The sequence below is a fragment of the Macaca mulatta genome, chromosome 20 (assembly GCF_049350105.2).
Source record: "Macaca mulatta isolate MMU2019108-1 chromosome 20, T2T-MMU8v2.0, whole genome shotgun sequence".
NCBI classification, from domain to species: Eukaryota; Metazoa; Chordata; class Mammalia; order Primates; family Cercopithecidae; genus Macaca; species Macaca mulatta.
Genome location: NC_133425.1, coordinates 53,201,914 through 53,224,059, shown reverse-complemented (window position 1 = coordinate 53,224,059; position 22,146 = coordinate 53,201,914). Strand labels below are relative to the sequence as shown.

The following is a 22,146-nucleotide window of genomic DNA, read 5'->3' as shown; positions in this document are numbered from 1 at the left end:
TCCCATTTCACAGAGATGAAAACTGAGGCTCAGACAGAGGACCTTCCCAAAGCTTTGCAGCAAGTCGGCAACAGAGTCAGGACCTGAGCTCAGACCGTGTGTTTGGCGGCCAGTGTTCCCAGCCATCTCCCTGCTATCTCCTGTGGGAAAGCCTCCGGGACACAGGCGTGGGGGTACCCACAGTCCCATGATAACGCCATCTCCCATCACACCCGCCCCAGGGCCCGACAGGGATTGCGTTGCACATGTGACTCAGCCTCCTTCACAAAGGGAGCTGTGTGTCTGGTTCCCTAGGCCTGCCTCCCCCATGCACTGCCCATCCCCCAGTCGGGGAAAAAGCAGGGAGCCTGGCCTAGCCGAGATGCGGGGGAAGCAAGGTCATCCTCACCGCTAAAATGGGACAAATCTAATGGCGCTTCAGGTCTAGCCTTGGGATGCAAGAGGTCGGTGCCAGTTCAGATGATAGAATGAAAGGCTGGGCACACAGGAGGGGCGAGCGTGCCCAGGTCCAAGCCTATTTTCTGATACCTTATTTGGAGTTCCAAGGACAGACTCCATCTAGCTGGCTCCCTTGGTGAGTGGAGCCTGGGCAGGTGCCCTGCCCATGTTTAACCTGCATCTGGTTTCAAAAGCGCTGGAGCTTGTGGTCAGGGAGGAGGCACTGCCCGGATGCCAGTCAGGCTCCTGTGTCCACACCTGGCTGCAGCACTGGCCTCTATCCACCCCACCCCCCGAAAGTTCCAGACTTGGAGCAGGTGGACCTCTGTTGAACACTTATACTGTGCTAGGCAGGTGACGCGTTTTTCCCCACAACTCTGTCAAGGAGGATTTCCCCATTTGTGAGACAAGAAGACTGAGACTCAGAGAGGGAAAGGGGCTGACAGGTCACGCAGGGTTACAGCTGCCTTATTTCAGTCCTGCTTTTCCCTCCATACCCGCTTCTTGGTTCCAATGGCATCTTGACCACCTGCCAACAAAAAATGGCCTTGAGCCCGATGCAGGCAGACGTTCTCCCTCCCCCAGGGTCACCCTGTCCCTGCCCTGCCAGGGAGGGGCCACTGCAGAATGCAGTTCCTTAGGGTTCAGGCTGGCTGGGCCTCCAAGGCCCACCCCCATCTGCTGACCTCCCCAGCGGGGAAGGCACGCCTGGGTGCCCCGCTGCCCGAGATAGAAGGTAGGCAGCATGGCCAACCCCTCTCCCTAAGCATGACGGAATGTCTGACCTTTTGCCTACCTCCCAAGAGCACTTGGCAGGAAGGTTGGATCCATCCAGAATAGGTCATTCTGGCCATACCCCTGCTCCCAGCCTTCAGAAGGCCCTGAGCCCAGAGCAAGGCTGGGCCACCTCTATCAAGCCCTTTCCTCACCCAGTCATATGCCTGCCAGCCTGGGCCCCTCTTGCAGTGTGCACGGCTGGGCGTCCAGAAGTCTGGGTTCTTGGGTGAGACTCTACACATCCCTGGATGTCACGGTGCCCTCTGCAGCTCAGGGGATTGGAGCCAGAAGCACAGCCCCTCCTCTGAGTGTGGCTCCTGGGAGGATCCCTGCGCTCTGGAGGAGCGCCAGTGGTTGGGAGGCTCCAAACTGCCCATCACTCCACCTAGATGCCACCAGCGTCACCCTAAAGCCCTCCGAATAGCCAACCGTGAGATTTTGCATCAAATTTGACCTTTCTGTGCCTCAGCATTCTCATGTGTAAAACGGGGATATCCGTCTATCTTGGAGAACCTGTCACTGCCACTGCTGTATGTTTGGTTTAGCATGAACTCCCCACTCTCTTTTTTTTTTTTTTTTTGAGACAGGATCCTGCTCTGTCGCCCAGGCTGGAGTGCAGTGGTGCAGTCAGAGCTCCCTGCAGCCTCAAACGCCTGGGCTCACATGATCCTCCCACCTCAGCCTCACGGGGAGCTGGGATTACAGGTGGGCCACCACGCCCAGCTTGGGTTCTCTTTTAAAATCCAAATTCCCCCAGTGGAGAGGGCAGCAGGAGAGGCTTCTGACTCCTCTGTAGAAGCCTCCCTTCCTGAACTAGGGGTCCCAGCCTTGGCATGGGGTCACCAGCAAGACCCCTTACCTCAAGACCATCCCAGTTGCTGCTCTTGCCTCTAAAATTGTGCCTCTTGCATCAGCAGCATCCTTGGCCCTGGCCTGTGAGGTCTGAGCAGCAGCTGCTCGGATGCCAGACCTGGGTCAGGTGCCTCTGGTCAGGCAGTGAGGCATCATCGCTCCTGTGCCAAGGGAGCCAAATGAGACCCAGAGAGGTTTAGTGACTACCCACAAGGCGGCACGGCAGTGTGCAAAGATGGCAGGACTTGGTCCATCTCGAGAGGACTGTGTATCATCTCACTCGATGCCACAGTGTCCCCGGATGTCAGCTTTGATCTCCCTGTGCACCCCACCTCCACCCCCACTCCCTACACACATACACACACCCCATCAGTGCCCAGCACAGAATGTGTTAAGGTATTGGCTACAAGAGACCTCCCACTGGGAGAATCATAAACAGGGCGCCACTGTTTCCTCACCTGGACACCAGGACTGCCACCACTTCTCTCTTGGTAAAATGAAGAGCAGAAGTTGAAACTACTTTGTGGAAAGCCCACGGAGCGCCCAGTCCCCCAACACATCCCAGAAATGCCGCCTTCTGCATGTGCCTCTGCCCAGCAGCCAGGAGCCCCTGGGGTCTCCCCCTAAGTGCTGGGGCACAGATGGCTCAGAAGGCGTAATGGAGCAATGATGATAGCCACTCATTAGCAGGTGCTGCCTAATTAACAGAGGGAATGCGGGGGGCCCATTTGCTGCCCACACACCCCAGGGAGCCAAGTTGGTAGAGAAGGCATGGTGCCAGCATCCCACCCGCAACTCCAGACACCCACCTCTGGTGGCTGGCGTGTGTGGCCCGTGAGACCAGGCGAGGGGCCTACTGCTGCAGCTTATGGGTTTACAGACCAGTGCCCCTGCATCTCCTTCATGGAACAGACAGGAAAACAGGCCTGGAGGGAAGGGAAGCCTGGCCCAGGGCCCCACAGGAGGCAGTGGCAGGGCCGGGCCCCTTCTTCCACAACAGTACCCTGTTCCAAAGAGTCCTCAGCCACCATTGAGGGGCCTGGCCCAGAAGAGACAAGCAGCCGGTGGAGGGAGGGACCGTTTGAAGTTCTCCTGCCTCTTGCAGCCAGGGCAGGGAGGGCTGTGCTGCTGGGTGCAGGGAACTGGGGGGAGCAGGGGGACCCTCTGCTGGCCACTGGCCAGGCACACCCCCAGGCCTGTACCCCGTTCCTTCCACTTGGCTCGCCAGGGGAGGCTGCCTTCTTCACCCGTCAAAAGTCAAACAACCTCGGCCAACCTGCTCCCAAACCAGTTTCCGTGGGATCCCAACAGGAAGCTGCTCAGGGCGCTGCAGAAAGCAGGCAGGAGGCTTCAGGTCCTGCCGCCCGCCTCCCGTCCACACTCAGGCTCCACAGCGTCACCCTTGCCCTGCGTCCTGCAGTGTCCTCCTCTGGACACCGGGAACACACCTCACACCTGCCAGCTTCCCGGTGCCAGGATGACCACCATGCCAGCATGCCCGGCCACGCTGTGCACTGCAAGGGGTAACCCCAGAACAGCCAGGGCCTCCGCTGAGAGACGCCCAGTACCCTGAACAGGCCAAGGGCCAGGCCACACACATCGGGACCCTCAGGGCATTGAACTAGACCTGAGGGATGGCCAAGGTCAAGGGGACAGGCTGGCAGCGGCACCCCACTTATCTTTCCCACCCCTGTCCCCCACCCATCTCTTACCTCCAGGTCTGGGCAGGTCCCTCACCGGCCTATGCCTGTGTGGCCTGCTCCTCCCCTTCCACCTCCTCCCAGGGCCACAGGCACCCAGTCTGAGCTTGTCTGGGCTGGCGGGCAGCCCCAGGTGAGGCTCCGCCTGCCTGTCTCGCTCCATTTCCGGCTGCCCCACAGCCATTGCAGCTGCCACCCTCTCTTGTTCCCAGGTGTCCTTGCAGGGGCCAACCCGGCCCGTAGGTGCTGAGCCCCCCACCCCTCACCTCTCCATGGACTTCAGCGCCTCTTTCCTGGGAAGCAGAGGCTGCTGGATGAGCCTGGGGGAGTCCTTGGTTGTTTTAGGGTCTCAGCGGCCGCCCAGGCTGTTGGGAGATGCTGCCCTCCATCCGTAATCTGCCAACTCTTTGTGAGTTTCTTCCTGCCTCCTCCCTCAGTCCAGGCCCCGCCTGGAATCCTGGGCCCAGACTCACCTGCCTGTAATAAAAACAGGCCCCGGCCAGCAGCTGGTGGGGTCAGGAGGCGGGAAGTGAGGGGGATGGGGAGTCCTACTCGTTCTGCTCTCTGAGTGTCCAGGCTCCTGCAGGACACCGGACAAAGGGAGAACTGAGGTAGAAAAAGGGGCAGGGATGGAAGCCTCTTCCTGGAAAGAGCTCAGCGGCCACTCCTCCAGGTGTCCTGGGAGGGTGCTGAGTGGAGTCCTCCAGGCAGCCCTGGCCCACTCACCCCTAACCCTGCCTCCCTGGCCCCTGCCCCACCCTTCACTCCTTGTCTCAGTCCGGCAATTCTCCAGGGGAAGTTTCTCAAGCTCTCACACCCAGGCACCCCTCCTCCAGATGCTTTCTGATTCCTATGTCACATCCCCAACATTGAGAACACCGTCTGAGCCCCGCCACCCCTTCTAGAAGCCATCTGGGCAATGGCTGATTTATTCTACAAAGTCTCTGTCAGGTGCCGCTGTGGGTCACAGCTGGTGCGAGGTGCTGCATGCACCTAAATGCACCCTAGGAACCTTCCCTCACCTCCCCTCACCCCACTGCTTCTCCCACAGTCCCCCAGGCTCCCCCCCGACTGGGACCAACCCCTAAGTGTGGGAATTCTTTCTTTCCTGATCTGTGTGCCCTGCTAGCGCACCAAACTTGAGAACCAGCACAGGGCCTGGGATTGAGAAATTCTGGGTGATTGATGGGTGAAGAAGTGTGGGAAGAAAGCACAGACAGTGGATGGATGGAAGTGCGGACAGGCAGGGGATGAACCATGCCTTCCGCGAGTGTCTATTGAGGGCCTGCTGTGCACCAGGCCCTGTGCCAGGCATGGGGGATCCTGCAGCCAAGAAAACACAGAAAGCTCTGCCCTCAGAACTGTGGGCAGAGATACAAGAAATGAATAAGCAAATAAGTATTAAATATATCCAGTGGCAGTGGGGTGCAGTGACTCACACCTATAATCCCAGCACTTTGGGAGGCTGAGGCAGGCGGATCACCTGAGATCAGGAGTTCGAGACCAGCCTGGCCAACATGGTGAAACCCTGTCTCTACTAAAAATACCAAAAATTAGCCAGGCATGGTGGCACACACCTGTAGTCCCAGCTACTCAGGTGGCTGAGGCAGGAGAATTGCTTGAGCCCGGGAGGAGGAGGTTGCAGTGAGCCGAGATTGTGACACTGTACTCCAGCTTGGGTGACAGAGTGAGACTCCGTCTCAAATAAATAAACAAATAAATCCAGTGGTAAGACTTATGGAGCAAAATTAAGCCAGGAAAGGGGAAAGAGTGATGGAGGTGGGGTGGGGCAGCTTAGATGCTCTCTGGGAAGTGAAACATGAGGACTGAATATGGTGAGGAAAGTGGCCTTTGGGACATCCCTCGAGGCCCGGGCTTGGTGTTTAAGAAGCAAGGAGGAGGAGGCCAGCTCGATTCCACGGCTGAAAAAAGGAGCTGAGGTAGAGGTGAGACGCAAGAGGTGAAACAGGGATGGGTGGACAGATGGTCAGATGGGAGCAGAGATGAATCCAGGTCTGGTGGAGCCAGGTCTGGACTGGATCCCTCTCTGACTCCCCAAGGTGGTAAAGAAGGGGTATCTGCTGGCCACAGCCCAGATCCATTCCTGGAGACCAGCCCAGACCCCACTGGCATTCCTAGTCCCAGCTTCCTCTTGCCCCTGTTCCCCATGGCAAATTCCCAACAGCCGATGCCACCTTTGCTACACCATGGGCCTGCAGGCCTGCTCTGCCCTACGAGTCTCCTGCTTGAGTACAGACAGGGTTGGGGTACCAGAAGGGAGGTGGAGTATCAGAGAAAGGGGGATCTGCGGGATGACAGCCTGACCTCTAGGCTCCAGGGTTTCCCCACAGCCCCAGAGATGCCACCTACCCCGATAAGAACACCAGGGGAGTCCCAGTGACTTCCTGTCTATCCGCTGGCAACTCCTCCACCCCTGACACCCATGCTCCATCCCCCATGCCCTCTGGCCTCAGGGCCCCTGGCTTGTGATAGAGCAGCAGGGGCTGGGCCTGAGACCCTGGGCTGGGACCTTCACTTGCTAGGTGCATCTGGGGAGGTTTCTTAACCTCTCTGTGCCTCAGATCATCTAGTAAATGAGGGCACATGCCTTTGCCTTGTCTGCCTTCTAAAAGTAAAGGGAAGAAGCCAGGCGCAGTGGCTCACGCCTGTAATCCCAGCACTTTGGGAGGCCGAGGCGAGTGGATCACCTGAGGTCGGGAGCTCGAGACCAGCCTGACCAACATGGTGAACTCTGTCTCTACTAAGGATACAAAAGTAGGAGGGGTGGTGGCGCGTGCCTGTAATCTCAGCTACTCTGGAGGCTGAGGGAGGAGAATCGCTTGAACCCAGGAGGCGGAGGTTGCAGTGAGCTGAGATTGTGCCATTGCACTGCAGCCTGGGCAACGAGAGTGAAACTCTGTCTCAAATAAATAAATAAAATAAAATAAAATAAAATAAAAATAAAGGGAAGAAAAGAGACAGCGTCAGGAAATTGCTTCAGCAGGTACCTAGGGAGCATTTGTGAGGTGAGGGCTTTGTCTCTGGGACTCCTTCCCCACCACCAATCCAGGACCTAGCCCAGCACCCCTGGGATGAAGGGGTAGAGCCAGAGTGTCCAGTTCTATGTCTGGTGGCCATAGATGATAATAATAAAGCTATTATGTAATCCTGGCAACCAGGCACTGTGCTAGGCCCATTACAGGGATCAGCCCACGGACTCCTCACCATACCCCAAGAGGCAGAAGCCACTTTACAACTTTTTTTTTTTTTTTTTGAGATGGGGTCTCACTTTGTCCCCTAGGCTGGTGTGCAGTGATGCGATCTTGGCTCACTGCAGCCTCTGCCTCCTGGGTTCAAGCAATTCTCCTGCCTCATCCTCCCAAGTAGCTGGGATTATAGGCATGTGTCACCACACTTGGCTACTTTTTGTATTTTTAGTAGAGATGGGGTTTCACAACGTTGGCCAGGCTGGTCTCAAACTCCTGACCTCAGGGAGCCACTTTATAATGTGGATTTTACAGATAGGGCACGGGGGTTCAGGAACACAATGGAGGTTCCACCCAGGCAGTCTGACTCCAGAACTCCCACCAGGACTCCAGGCCCCTTACCAAGCCAGTCTCAGCCTGCACACCCCTCACCCCCCCTCAGTGGAGGGCCTCAGGAAATGCAGACTCCTTCCCTCTTGGGGCACTTAGGAGGTGTGGAGGGGCAGGAAGGGTCCCCAACTCTGATGTCTTGTGCTCCAGCAGAGCTGCAGGCTCAGCCTCCCTGCTCCCTCTGAGAGCTGGTGCCGTCCACAAGGTCAGGGGGTGAGCTACCTGTCTCAGAGGGAAGCCAAGGAGTCGTTCAGCTAGGGCATTGCAGATAAGACACTTGCCACATCTACAGGGAGGTCTAAATGGTCTCTAAAATCTCTTCCTACTCACAGGTTATTTCACTTGGGCCATTTTTCACTAATTCATGTATGCATCCACTAACCTGATATTTGCACAGCAACTACTGGGTACCAGGGCCTTAGATTTATTTAGAAAACAAACAGTCCACAGAGCAGGCAGCAGAGGTGTGATGAGCCTTGGGGTCGGCATCCAGCTCCACTGACCGGCTGGTTTATCTCCCTTAGCCTCAGTCTGCTCATCTGCAGAATGGACGTGATAGCAGTATCTATCCATGGAGTTGTGAGGACTAAACGAATGCTAAGCGCTTCCACCCATGGCTGGCACGTGGCTGAGTGCTCAGTAAACATTTGCCACATCAAAATCCAGAGGAGAATTTAAATTACTAACCTTTGGGCTGTGCGAAATGGCTTACACCTGTAATCCCAGCACTTTGGGAAGCTGAGGTGGGTGGATCACTTGAGGCCAGGAGTTTGAGACCAGCCTGGCCAACATGGCAAAACGCTGTCTCTACTAAAAATACAAAAAAGTAGCCAGACATGGTGGTGCACACCTGTAGTCCCAGCTACTTGGGAGCCTGAGGCGGGAGAATCACTAGAACCCAGGGGGCAGAGGTTTCAGTGAACCGAGATTGTGCTGCTGTACTCCAGCCTGGGTGACAGAGAGAGACTCTGTCTCAAAAAATAAAAATAAAAATAAATTACTGACCTTTTAAACCATTCTGGCTGCAGTGTTGCCTCCTCATATTAGAACAATAGGAAAACTTTCCTGCATTCTGGCCACATCTGGAAGGTGGTCTCCATGCCACTGCTCTGCAGCCAGCACTAGGATCAGCCCCACCATCCTCACCATGCTTTCTAGAAAGGAAATGGTATTACCATGCCTCCTGCAATCAGTTCATCAGATCAGTTCTCCACTCTCTGTATCCTGTGGTCACACCCAAGTTCTGTCAATACGTGATCATCCACCTGTGCACTGTCTGGGGTCTGACTCCAGCCCTGGGTCTATCACTCTCCAGCTGTGTGGTACTGAGCAGGTCAGGGCCCTCCTCTGAGCCTCAGTGTTCCTCATCTGTGAAATGGGAATAATGACAGGACCTGTCCTTCTGTGTTTTCAAGCGAATCACATGAAGACACCTGGGGCCGAGGGGACACAGAACCACTCTGAAACACTCGGTGCCAACCGAAAGGCTCCCCTGACAGACCCAGCAGCTCTGAGGAGTGCCTATCCCCGTTTTACAGACAAGGAGATGGAGGGTGACCGAAAACAACTCAGAGCAATCCACCAAGCCTCCATGAGTCAGTAGCATCAGGCCACTTCCGTGTGTTCCGTGACACTGCAGAGCTGTCCTGGCATGGCATCAGGGGCCTCTCCAGGTTTGCCCTGTGTTTTGAGTTACCTGAGTTCTGCCAGGGTCGAGATAGGAGCAACTGAGTCACCTCTTCTGGGGGCATTTTCAGCCAGGCCTCCCCATGCCTCCTCAGAGTCAACAGCTGCTGTGTCAATTACACAGAGGAAACAGGTGAAAACCAAATGTCAAGACTAGGGGGCAGAGGCTGTGGCCTAGAACAAAGCAGTTCACACTGAGCATATCCCTGGCACCCAGTGGCTCTCCTCCCAGCCCCAGAGCAGGCCTGGCCTACCCGCAGATCTCTTTCTGGGACCAGATGTCCCTCCTGGCTCCTCATCTCCCTACTGTCATCTCTGCCTAGAGAAATGCCATCCACCCCCCTTTATGGCCCAGTTCAAGTGCCCCTTCTTCCAAGAAGTCCTCTTGGAGTTCCCCCATCCTCTTTTATAGGAAGTCAGGCTCTGAACCCCTGAACCCCTGAACCCCAAAGTCCCACATCCCTTCACTTATAAGAAGACTGACATCCAACACTCCCAAGCACCTCTCTGTGGCAGGTCCATTCCTAAAACTGCATGGATTGATTTATTTAATCACCATAACAATCATTTGAAGGGAATTACATAGGGGGTTATAGACAGGGAGACTGAGGCCTAAAGAGATTTAGGAACCTGCCCCAGAGCACACCAGCAATCAGTGCCAGTGACAGGACTTGAATCCATATCTCTGTTGGACCATAGGTCCATGATTTATCTCTAGGTCATACAGTTTCTCAGTGAATGTATTTTATTCATACATTCAACGAACACTTCCTAAGTGCCCACCAAGTGCCAGGCCTCAAGCTGGGCTCTGCATACATGACAGAGCCCAGAAACCATCCCTGCCTTCACGGAGCTGATAGCTTGATGAGGAAGTAAGGTAAAAAATTAAACAATCAACGAAGTAATTAATCAAATAATTCAATAAATATGAAGACAAATACATGTAATGGGAGGGCAATTTAAAAAGCAGCCTAAACAACGAAAGAGTGAAAATGAAATGAAATAGAAAATTCACTTTAGCCAGGTAATTAGGGAAGGCTTCTTGGAGGAGGTGACGTTTGTAACAAGGTCCTGATGGCTAAGGAGGAGCCAGCCTTGGAAAGAGTGGGCCTGGGGCTCAGCACACCAGGCAGAAGGAACAGCATGTGCAAAGGCTCAGAGTGAGGAATATCCTCAGCATGTTGGAGAAACTAGCATCTGGTAATTGTGACTGGAGCACAGAGGCAAAAGAGATGAGGGCAAAGAGCTGGGCTGTGAAGACAGAAACGGAAGCACAGTTTTAGTCCCAGGGCAGCAGAAAGCTATGGGTGGATTCAAACAGGGAGTGAGGGGACCAATTTATATTTCAAGGAGGGTAGCTGAAGGACTCAGCTCTGCTCTGACGAGATAAAGGCTATTGATCAATGCTAGGCCCAGCAGCCTCTCCTGCATGCCAGACCAGGCATAATTATCTCCACTCTTTTGTTTTTTAGTTTGCTTTCTTCATTGCCCTTTCATTACATATATTTGTCTTCATATTTACTGAATTACTTTGATTAATTACTTCATTGATTTTTAATTTCTTCTCTTACTTCCCCATCAAGAAATTGAACTGCTGGCTGGGCGCAGTGGCTCATGCCTAAATCCCAGCACTTTGGGAGACAAAGGCAGGCGGATCACTTGACGTCAGGAGTTCGAGACCAGCCTGCCAACATGATGAAACCCGGTCTCTACTAAAAATACAAAAAATTAGCCAGGTGTGGTGGTGGACGCCTGTAATCCCAGCTATTCAGGAGGCTGAGGCAGGAGAATCGCTTGAACCTAGGAGGTGGAGTTTGCAGTGAGCCAAGATCGTGCCACTGCACTCCAGCCTGGACGACAGAGAGAGACTCCGTCTCAAAAAAAAAAAAGAAAAGAAAAAAGAAAAATAAATTCAGCTGCTAACACCACAGGATCCTGATAGCCAGAGGTCACTAGGGACCAAGCAGAAGCCTTACAGAAGCCCCCCAGGGTAGAGGGTAGGAAGGCAGCCCCCCTACCCCACTCCCAGGGAGGAGACACTGGAACTGGTCTACCCAGAGCAGCTGAAAGGCAGGCAGTCGGTCCACCCACCCGTGCAGGCCCTGCAGCCTTGGGCCCCTCAGTCCTGGACGGGCCAGAGCTGGCCTCCTCCACCCCACATTAGTGGTGGGCTACTAAACATTAACAACTGGCTCTCTAAGTGTTGTTTGGATACCTATATTGCTATTTTTCATTTACATTAACAAAGAAAAAGGGAAACAGCAAAGATATGTCAGTATCTCATTTGTCCATCAATGACGTGAGCAATTTTTTGCCAAGTGGGATAATAGTCTTCAGATACTGGAATCTTTGCTGAATCTGATTTTGAATACAGGTTTTGAATAGTTGGCTGAATCCGATCATGGTTTTCAAATTGTTTGTGCTGTTCATGATGTAACTGCTACAGACATGACATATCGATTGCATGGAATGTGCCGTAATAACATTTCATCACTTTGTCAACTCTATCTAGACAATCAACAAAACAACAAAGCAAGTCCTGATTTGTAACATTTGCAGATTTCCATGGTTTTAATATTCTCTGACTAGGTGCAGTGTCTGTAATCTCAACACTTTGGGAGGCCAAGGTGCGAGGATCGCTTGAGACCAGGAGTTTAAGACTAGCGTGGGCAACCTACTGAGACTCGCCCCAATCTCTACCTAAAAAAAAAAAAAAAAAAAAAAAAAAGGAAAGTTGTAATACATAAATACTTCTGCCATGGCCAATTGCAAGATAGCAAACGAGCACAGCATTTGGAAAAGGTGCACAGAAACTCACCATTCTTTCTGCTCTACAAATGCAACAGATGGCAACCTCAAGAGCACAGAGGGATTCATTTGCTATGGCGATCACAGCAAAGGGCTACAAACGGGGTGGCTTGATCAGAAATGTATTCTCTCCCAGTTCTAGACATTAGAAGTCCAAGATCAAGGTGTCGGCAGGGTTGGTGCCTCTGAGGGCTATAAAAGAGAATCTGTCCCACACCTCTCCCCTGGTTTCTGGTGGTTGGCTGGCCGTCTTTGGCACTGCTTGGCTTGTAGAAATTTCACTCCGATCTCTGCCTTCATCTTCACATGGTGCCCTCCTTGTGTGTGTGTGTCTCTGCCCGATTCCCCCATTTTATAAGCACACCAGTCATATTGGATTATGGCCCATGCTAATAAACGCCAATTAACTTGCTTACTTTTGTAAAGACCTTATCTCCAAATAAGCTCACATTCTGAAGTACTCAGGGTTAGAACTTTAACATAGGAATTTAGGGCAAAGAGGAAGAGGATTCAATCTATTACAATGAATGATGGTGGTAAAATAATCAGAAAGTGTTTCATTCTGAATATTTATTATCTTTTTAAATATACAGTCATGAGTCACTCAACAAGGACACGTTCTGAGAAATGTGTCATTAGGTGATTTTGCTGTTGTGCAAACATCATAGAGTGCACTTATCCAAGCCTAGAGGATGCATTTTAAAATGTATATATTCTTACATGGAAAGCCAAATGTCCCAGCACCATTACTGAATATCAATCATTTCCCCCTAGTTGACCTGCAAGGCCAATATCAAGTGCTGTATGTAGCTTTCTCTACAAGCCCCATATAATCTTATGGGACCACCATCATCTATGTGGTCTATCATTGCCCAAAACATCATTATGCAATGCATGACTGTAATTTAATTTTGTGTATGTAGGCCGGGCGCGGTGGCTCAAGCCTGTAATCCCAGCACTTTGGGAGGCCGAGACGGGCGGATCACGAGGTCAGGAGATCAAGACCATCCTGGCTAACACGGTGAAACCCCGTCTCTACTAAAAAATACAAAAAACTAGCCGGGCAAGGTGGCAGGCGCCTGTAGTCCCAGCTACTCGGGAGGCTGAGGCAGGAGAATGGCGTAAACTCGGGCGGCGGAGCTTGCAGTGAGCTGAGATCTGGCCACTGCACTCCAGCCTGGGCAACAGAGCGAGACTCCGTCTCAAAAAAAAAAAAAAAAAAAAAAAATTTGTGTATGTAATTTAATTCTTAACAGTGGCTATGTTTAACAACCAACTCACAAAATGCCTAAAAATTTAACCACCATTCTTGCAAGCCAAAACAGCAAGCTCCAACATGCCCCTGGTCCTTGCCTGCCCTCAGCCCTGTCCTGGGTCTGTATCTCACCTCCCTGCAGGCTCCTCTGAGCGGCGGGTCAGGAAAGCTGTATTCAGGTCCCATACATCTCCTCTGAGGAACCTCCAAAGCCTGGTCTCCTCCTACCCAGGAGGGGTCCTGAAGAAAAGACACTCCAGGGACAAGCTGCGGTCACAGGGCTGTCCAGCCTGACCAGTGGAGAGCCGAAGCTGTCCAAGTGCTCAGCTGAGCCAGGAGATGGCTCAGAAAGCACAACCCAGTTTTGTCCTCTGGGGTCACCAACCATCTCATTTTGCTGGGGACTGTCTCTGCTTAGCACTGAAAGCTCTGCCTCCCAGGAAATCCCTTAGTTCCAGTAAACTGAGAGCTGGTCACCCGCAGCTCATGGTCATATGGTCACAATAAAAGGAAAATGCTTATACAGTCGGCCCTCTGCACAAGTCATGGGGGGCATGACTGAAGGACTTGAGCATCCTACAATTTGGTCCACCACAGATATTGGGGGATGACTGTAATATAAAATTCAGTGAAATAAGCAGAAAACAAAAGCAATGTCTCCACCTGTCTCAGGGACCTGTTTCCCCACTCAAAGACAGGGCTGCTACCCAGGGGCCACTTGGAAAAGCTCTGCACAGAGTGAACAATGATGTCAAATTGATGCTTCCAGGGCAAGCTGAGAGGTGGCAGGGATGAGAGGCAAGGAGAGGCAGCCCTGAGGAGGGCGCAAGCACAGGACCCTGGAGTTGGATTCCAGTCCTCGCTGTGTGACCTTGAGGAAGTGACCTACCTCTAGGTGCCTCAGTTTCTCCATCTGTGACAGGTTTCTTCCTCACTGGGTGGTTGTGCAGCTTTAGTGAGATCAACCATAGACAGCACAGTGTTGGGCTTATTGCCAGCACTTAAGCAGTGCTTTTAGGAAGCCAAACCAACTGATAGCATTGTGCGTGCCTTTTTTTTTTTTTTTCCATTTTAGAATTGTTTCCATTATAGCTGTTCTAATGCTATTTGTGCAATCAAAACAAAACCAAACCAAACCCACAAGTATCTAGGTACATAAATCTATGTAAATATAATCTGAAACCAAACGTTGGACTGTGGTGGGGTTGCACTGGGGCTGCCCCCCAGCTGTCACAGCTGGCCCCAAAGCACGCCATACTTGGAGGCGTGGCTTTAGAAGAGCTGACAGGAGATGCAGTGGTGCCTCCCTGAGGTTATGCCAACTCATGCCAGAACTATAACCCAAGCAGGCAGCTCTGGCTGCTGAAGAAAGAGAGGGCAAGTGGGCGCAGCTCCTAAGACAGACAGGGTGTTTGTGTTTCCGGGACAGTCTGGCACAGACGTGGCTCAGGCCCACCTCTGCAGCCTGACACAGATTCTATTCACCCTGCAGACTGGTCTCAGCAGTGTGGGGCTGCGGTGGCCCCACAGGGAGGAAACTGAGCTGCACTGCACAGAAGGGGAAGCCACGTCCCCCAGTTGCCTAGGGATAAAGCCTTCTGCTTTTCCACTTGTCTCTGAATTCCTGTCCCAGTAATTAGTATTTCTTGTGCAGGCTGAAAAGAGCAAAATACTTAGGGTGTAACATGTAAGGAGGTGCCCACCATCAGTGCCAATGGCCCTGCACCTCACTTTAATCTTCATGTGATTCTGTTAGGCAAACTCTATTATTATCCCATTCCATTGTCCAAAAAAGGAAAAAAAAAAAAAAGAAAAAGAAAAAGAATAAGGCTCAGAGAGCTGATGTTACTTGCCCTGGAAAGTGACAGAGCCAAAATTCAAACCCAGACCCATCAGATTCCAGCACCTAATGGCTTTTTCAGGGACCTTCCTCAGGGCTCATAATTTTAAAGCCAGAAGGCTCCCGCAATCCTCAATTCCTACCCCCATTCCTGCCCATGTACCCATTTTACAGATGGGGAGACCAAGGTTCAGAAAGGTGGGGAGTCTGTGACTTCATGAGTGAACAGCCTTTGTAAATGCAGACACATCATGAACAGGACCCTTCCTCTACCCCAAATAAAGCTACCAGGAGCTCACATCTGGGAAAAGGGACTACAAGGGTGGGGACCGTGCCACCCGCACCCTTTCAGGGGCCACTGTGTGCTAGGCAAAGCCTTTCTTCACTGCTAGGGGCCCCTACAAGTCCCAGGCTTGCACCCTAACCCCGTGTTTCTTTGCTGTCTGCCCGCAGTCCCCGAGCTCATGTCTCTCCGGGCTGAAGAGGCCTTCAGGACATTTTTTTTTTGAGATGGAGTCTCACTCTGTTGCCCAGTCTGGAGTGCAGTGGCACCATCTCGGCTCACTGTAACCTCCACTTCCTAGGTTCCAGTGATTCTCCTGCCTCAGCCCCCCGAGTAGCTGGGATTACAGGCGTGCACCACCACACCCACCTAATTTTTCTATTTTTAGTAGAGACAGGGTTTCACCATGTTGGCCAGGCTAGTCTCAGACTCCTGACCTGAAATGATCCGCCCGCCTCGGCCTCCCAAAGTGCTGGGATTACAGGCATGAGCCACCGTGCCTGGCCTGCATTGGTAATTTTTTAAAGCTCCTTCCACCCCTATACACCCTCACCCCCACCCCCGCCCGATGGCCCCAGGTGACTGCAGGGTCAGGGCACATGAGTCAGGTGGTTTCGCCCTTAGGGTCCCAGGTATCCAGTGCTCGGCGCTTTGCCAGTCTCAGCCACTGGCTCAGACTTTCCCCTGGAGACAGAGAGGCTATGGGGGCAGTGATCTGGAAGGCCAGCTGTGTAAAAGTCCCTGAGGGTCAAAGTCTAGACCCGGCAGTGGTGGAGAATAAAACACTGGGAGGCTGCACCTGCCGTTCTGCAAATACGCCTGCCCCTGCCTTAGCAGCAGGAGGCCTCAGCCAGCCCTCAGCGGGAACCCAGCCAGGGCCACCCACCCCAGCCATGCTAAGCCTCTGCCAGAGTGAGAGAGGCCCGTGTCACAGTCACTCTCAGGGTGGGCCAGAGGGTATCACAGAGACAGGCCGGTCCTGGAGCCACGCACATCAGGGGCTGGGTGCCACCTCCAGCACCAACTCATAGTGACTTTGGGCAAGTCCCTTTTCCGTCTTGAACCTCAGTGGGCCTAGTCTTGGCAACTGTGTGGTCGAGTGTCCAGTCCAGGGTCTAGACCAGAGTCAGTGGCAGCAAACAGCCTTGTTATCAAGAAGCAACATAACAAGAAGAAAGGAGAAAAAAGATAAGCTGATTTTTCCTTTTCTGAGTGTTTGTAGAAGTCAACAGACAATGTCCAAGGTTAATAAATCAGGAAATGGCAGTATAAGCATGTTATTTATGGCTCTGGAGGTAACGCCACATGAGCTCAAACTATTAGAAGTGGTTGCCTCTGGGAATGGGGCTTGCAGGAAACTGGGGCTTTTCATTACAAGTCCTTTTTACCAGTTCATGTTTTTTTAATGTCTGTTTAGAATTATTTATTAAAAAGTGACCCTGCCCCTCCAGTGTTGATTTTCCAGGTCATCACTGTTAACAGAAGTGTTTTTGGCCTATAAGGCCATGTATAGGATTAAGTGCTCAGACTGTGGAGTTGGGTTACCAGAGTTCAAATCCCTGCTCTGTAACTTACCAGCTGTGCCGCCTTGGGCAAATTACTTAACCACTCTGTTCCTGTTTTCTCATATGTAGAATAGGAGTAATAATAATTCAATGCTCCTGGTATATACAGTAAACATTCAGTAACTGCAAGACATTTTATTATATATCCCTTTAATTCATATATGCAATTGTTTTACAAAAATAGAATTAGTATGCTATACATAGTGTTTGCAACTTGCTTTTCTTTCTCTTGCCAAGTTATAATGGATATCATTTCAGCTTAGAATGTACAGTTCTATTTCATTCTTTTTAATTAATACAAGAACTCCATTGCATAAAATGTAAAATTATTTAGCCATAACCCTCTACTGAAGGAAATTTAGGGGTCCTATTCTTTGGTGTAATATACTTTGCAGTAATTAACATATATATTTTGGCACACATGTGGCTATTTCTAAAGGATAGATACCTAAAAGAGGGATTAATAGGTTATAGAATTGTGCAATTAAAAATTGTACAGATACTTGAGCCGGGGAGGTCAAGGCTGCAGTGAGCATGATGGCACCACTGCATTTCAGCCTGGGTGACACAGCAAGACTCTGTCTAAAATAAAAAGGCATAGACACTGCTAAATTGCCCCCCTTAAAAAGTAGTACCAATTTAGAGTTCCAGCATTTCCATTCCAATGTGGAGGTGATCTCTCTAGATTGGCAAAAAATTGTTTTAGTGTGCCTATTGTAATTCTGAGTGGAACCGAGCATATTTTCGTAACTTCATCATCCATTTTTATTTCTTCTCCTGTGAAACAAATGTTTATATCCTTTACCCAACTGAAAAAAAGTAATACTGTTTATTAAACTTCAAAAACATTTCAGCATTCTAAACATACAAAAAATATTAATAACAGAATGTTGCAAATCGTGTTTACGGAGAGAAGGTTCCTGAACTTTCATTGCAGTGGCTCTTTGCTTTACTGACAATGAAGAGCTCTAGAGTTTGTTTAAAAACCACCACACTTAACTAAAAAAACAAAACAAAAACTAAACACTTCTCATGCCAGCTGACCCCCCACCTTTTCCCCTAGCTAAGAATGGCAGCAGAAAGCTGTCACCATATACAGAAACAAGACAACTTGAAGCTAAATGAATGCCCACTGCAGTCAACCAGTCTAGCGTCACGGTGCATGCCCTGAGCTATGGCCCCTCCAAAAGGCACCTTCCCCACAGCCTCAACGCCAGACAAGAAGCATCAAGAGCTTGCCTCAGTTGTTTTATTCTTTTTACAAACTATAGACGTATGTAGTTGATAACTCAGGATTTCTAGCCAATAACCACATAGTTAACACCATCTTACAAATTATAAAAATCCCAGAAACACGTTTTTTTTTTTTATTGGGGTTTTTTTTTCTCGTTTTTTTTGGTTTTTTTTCGCTCTGTCCCCCATGTTGGAGTGCAGTAGTGCAATCTTGGCTCACTGCAACCTCTGCCTTCTGGGTTCAAGCAATTCTCGTGCCTCAGCCTCCCAAGTAACTGGGACCACAGGCATGCGCCACCACGCCCGGCTAATTTTTGTATTTTTAGTAGAGACAGGGTTTCGCCATGTTGGCCAAGTTTGTCTCGAACTGCTGACCTCAGGTGATCTGCCTACCTGAGGCTCCCAAAGTGCTGGGATTACAGGTGTGAGCCACCACGCCCGGCCCAGAAACATCTTTAAATGCCCTGTCACACCAACAGCAAAGTGCACAGAGTGAGAATATGAGAATGCCTTTTCATTTTAAAATGTTTGGAGGCCGGGCATCGTGGCTCATGCCTGTAATCCCAGCACTTGGGGAGGCCAAGGCTGGCGAACGGTGAATGGCTTGAGCCCAGGATTTCAAGACCAGCCTAGGTGACATGGTGAAATACCACCTCTACAAAAAATTTAAAAATTAGCCATGTATGGTGGCATGCACCTGTAATCCCAGCTACTGGGGGAGCTGAGGTGGGAGATTCGCCTGAGCCCAGGAGGTGGAGGCTGCAGTGAGCCGAGATCACACCACTGCACACCAGCTTGGGCGACAGAGCAAGACCCTGTCTCAAAAAACAAACAAACAACAAAAAAAAGGTTTGGAATTATGTACAACTTTGATACAGTTTCAGGGTGCTCTGGACACCCATGGCCACTTTATGTAAACCACTGACAGTTTCTAGAGCGCTCTGAGAGACTACAACATGATCGTGATCAAATTTTGTAAGTAAAACTAATGAGGGCAACAGATACTTCTCAAATAAGAGATGAGTCAATTACAGCAGCGGTCCTCAACCTTTTTGGCACCAGCGACCGGTTTCACAGAAGAAAATTTTCCACAGACAGGGGCCGGGGGTGGGGGCAAGGGGGATGGTTTTGGGATGAAACTGTTCCACCTCAGATAATCAGGCATTAGTTAGATTCTCTTAAAGAGCGCTCAACCTATATCCCGCTCACACGCAGTTTACAACAGGGTTCAGGCTCCCATGAGAATCTAATGCCACCGCTGATCCAACAGGAGGCTCAGGTGGTAATACTTGCTCACCCACCGCTCACCTCCTGCTGTGATGCCTGGTTCCTAACAGGCCACAGGTGAGTACTGGTCCATGGACCAGGGGTTGGGGACTCCTGAATTCTGACACTCCTCTGCTCTAAGATATTGACAAGGAGATGCATAAACAGGTTTTTTAATTCATCCTCTTCCTCGTCTACCTTTTTCAGGCAATTTTAACTTTGGCGCCATCAAACTTTCCTTGAGACTTAGAGTCAGTGACACCCTTCTCACACTTCTTCAGTTCACTGCCTTAGTGATGTCAGGCTGCTTTGCACTGTCACTCAAGTTGTTCCATATCTCACTCAGCTTTTTTGCCACATCTCCAATAGAGATGCCAGGGTTTGTGGATTTGTCCTTGGGGTGGAATACTGAACAGAACAGGAAGAATCCAGATGGTAGCCTTTTGGGGGCTTTAGAGTCCTCTTCTTGCCTCCCTTAGCTGGTCTGTAATCCTTTATTTCTCAATCATAGAGTACTTCAACCACCTCAGTCATTTCATCAGGCTTAGACTTCTCTTTTCCACACATTGCCTTCCACCTCTCAGAGCACTTCTTGGAAATTTCTGTGAAATTGACAAGTACCTCTGGGTTTTTCTTCCTGTGTTCTTCTCTGACATCTGCATAAAAAAGGCATAACCAGATATCTCACCTTTTGGTTTCTTGGAGGTCATCTTTAGCCATCCTGACTGTATTGTTCGCTAGTCTGGGCAACGCAGGGCACCTGCTTTACGCATTTTTAATTGGGCTTTTTGCCACTTTCTTACTGATTCATAGGACCTCTTTGCATATTAGAAACCTTAATTCTTTAACACATATGAGCCAAATATTTTCCCAGGGTCTTCTGCATGCTTTTAGCTAAATTCTTGGTGTCATTGGTCATAGAAAAGTTTTGCATTTTTATAGTTAGATGTAGTCTTTCTTTATGATTTCTGGTTTTCATGTCTTGCTTTAAAAGGCTTTTTCTGATTGGAATTTATTTTAAAAATACTCTCCTATATTTTCTTTTTAATACTTTTATAGTATCTGTTTAACATTTAATTCATCTGGAATGTTTGTGTGCATGAACATGTTGTGAGGTAGGAGTCTAATTTTTTGTGGGGTGAGTCTTTTTAAAATTTGATAAATAATAGTCATACATACTTATGAGGTACATGTGATATTTTGATCCGTGCACACAATGCGTAATGATTAAATTAGGATAATTAGGATAACCATCACCTCAAGCATTTATTATTTCTTTGCATTGGGAACCTTCCAAATCTCCTATTCCAGCTATTTTGAAATAAACTATAAATCCTGTTAACTATAGTTACCGTACTAGGATCTAATTTTGTTTGCATCTAAATGGAGAACCAATTGTCCCAACATAATTTATCGATTAAGTCACCCTTTCCTGCCTGACTTGTGATGTCCCTTTGTCAAAAGCGTCTCTCTGTCATTTTATGCATTCTTCTTGTGGTTGGCACATGGCAGGACTCATGAATGTTGACTTTGGGAGCAGCTGAAATGTCGGCTGAATGAGAGCGAGCATATGCCACAGTGCAGTTGACCAGAGCTCACCTTGCAGCTCAGAACTCAGAACCAGAAATGAATATGAATGGCTCCCAACATCAGTTAATATTTGTGGCTTTGGTTTTGATGTTGTTTTCAAAACAACTTTGCTTACCTACAATAATTTTTCCACATATTAAGTGTACAGGGTGATGACCGATGACTTGGCAAACATGTACACTCTTGGACCAAACATGCCAACCAAATAATACAGAACACGTCCATCTTTCCAGAAAGTTCCCTTGGGGCTCTTTGCAGTCAACCTCCCCTCCACTTCCACCCCAGGCAACCACGACTATCTGAAACCACACGTGTGTAGCACATTGATAACATTGTCAGAGAAATAAATAACCCAGCTGCAGCACGAGCTTGTTGGCTGAGGAGGAAGGCCAACTTCCCCTAAGGGACAGGACTTCTCTCTTGAGGCCGACAAACTCCTCCCTGGGCTGGTTTGGTTAAGAAGAAATGGGATAACCCAAACCAGGTCTCCCCAACTTCAGGTAGGCAAGTTCTGTTCCAGTGGTTTTTCAACAAGTCTAGAAACTGGCCAGATATTTACTTAATATTTTCTTCTAGATCAATTGGTCTTTCTACATGTAATTCAAAATGATCACTTTTAAAATAAAATATAATATCCCATTAAATGATGAAGGGCACATGCCATAATTAACAAAGGACTAGTGATTATGCAAAATGAAAAATGAATCTTCTGTGTCATCTGAAATCATATGAATACTGCCTCGGGGGCAACCACAGACATGAAAGAGGTAAGGGAAAAGCAGAGGAAGAATCTGGAACTTCATTCAGGTTGGAGGCTGGTGGTTAGAGGGGAGGCAGAGGGGCACAAGGGCTGTCTCAGCAGAGCTAAGGGGTGAGGGCTCCCTTCATCACTAAAGCAAAGGATTTGCTTTGGGAACAAACCTGAGTCTACACGATCCCTCCCTGCAAGGCCATGAGAAGGTAGAGAAACATCCCCTTAGCTCATAGGTTCTAGGACCTTCCAGCCATAAAAGGAAACAGAGCGGTTTTTGAGGGGCCACTCAAGGGGAAAATACCTTTGGAGTCAGACAGACTGGGATTCACTTCTACTTAGGTGACATTGGGGAAGAGAGTAAACAGAAAGGCCTCAGTTTTCTCATCTGTATAATGGATATAATAGTAGTACCTCATTGTAAGGACTGAAAGAAGTGTGGTTTATAAAGCACATTGCCCAGAAATGATAACCAGTCACCTTTCATTTGCCCTAGGATCCTGAAG

The 22,146-nt window shown here is 49.9% G+C and overlaps 1 protein-coding gene across 17 annotated transcripts in view; it reads right to left on the bottom strand.

Annotated features, from left to right (window-relative positions):
- ADGRG1 (adhesion G protein-coupled receptor G1) overlaps positions 1–4,533 on the bottom strand; it is a 55,017-nt gene extending 50,484 nt beyond the window's left edge. For 9 of the 17 annotated variants that reach the window (XM_015126161.3, XM_077983290.1, XM_015126168.3 and 6 more), the window contains exon 1: positions 3,780–3,921. The gene's annotated coding sequence lies outside the window, so the exon portion shown is untranslated. Of the gene's footprint in view, positions 1–3,779; positions 3,922–4,033 lie in introns of those variants that run through there. The other 8 variants (XM_077983288.1, XM_077983307.1, XM_077983301.1 and 5 more) reach the window with 2 other exon arrangements.
- Between the last annotated feature and the right edge of the window lie 17,613 nt (positions 4,534–22,146).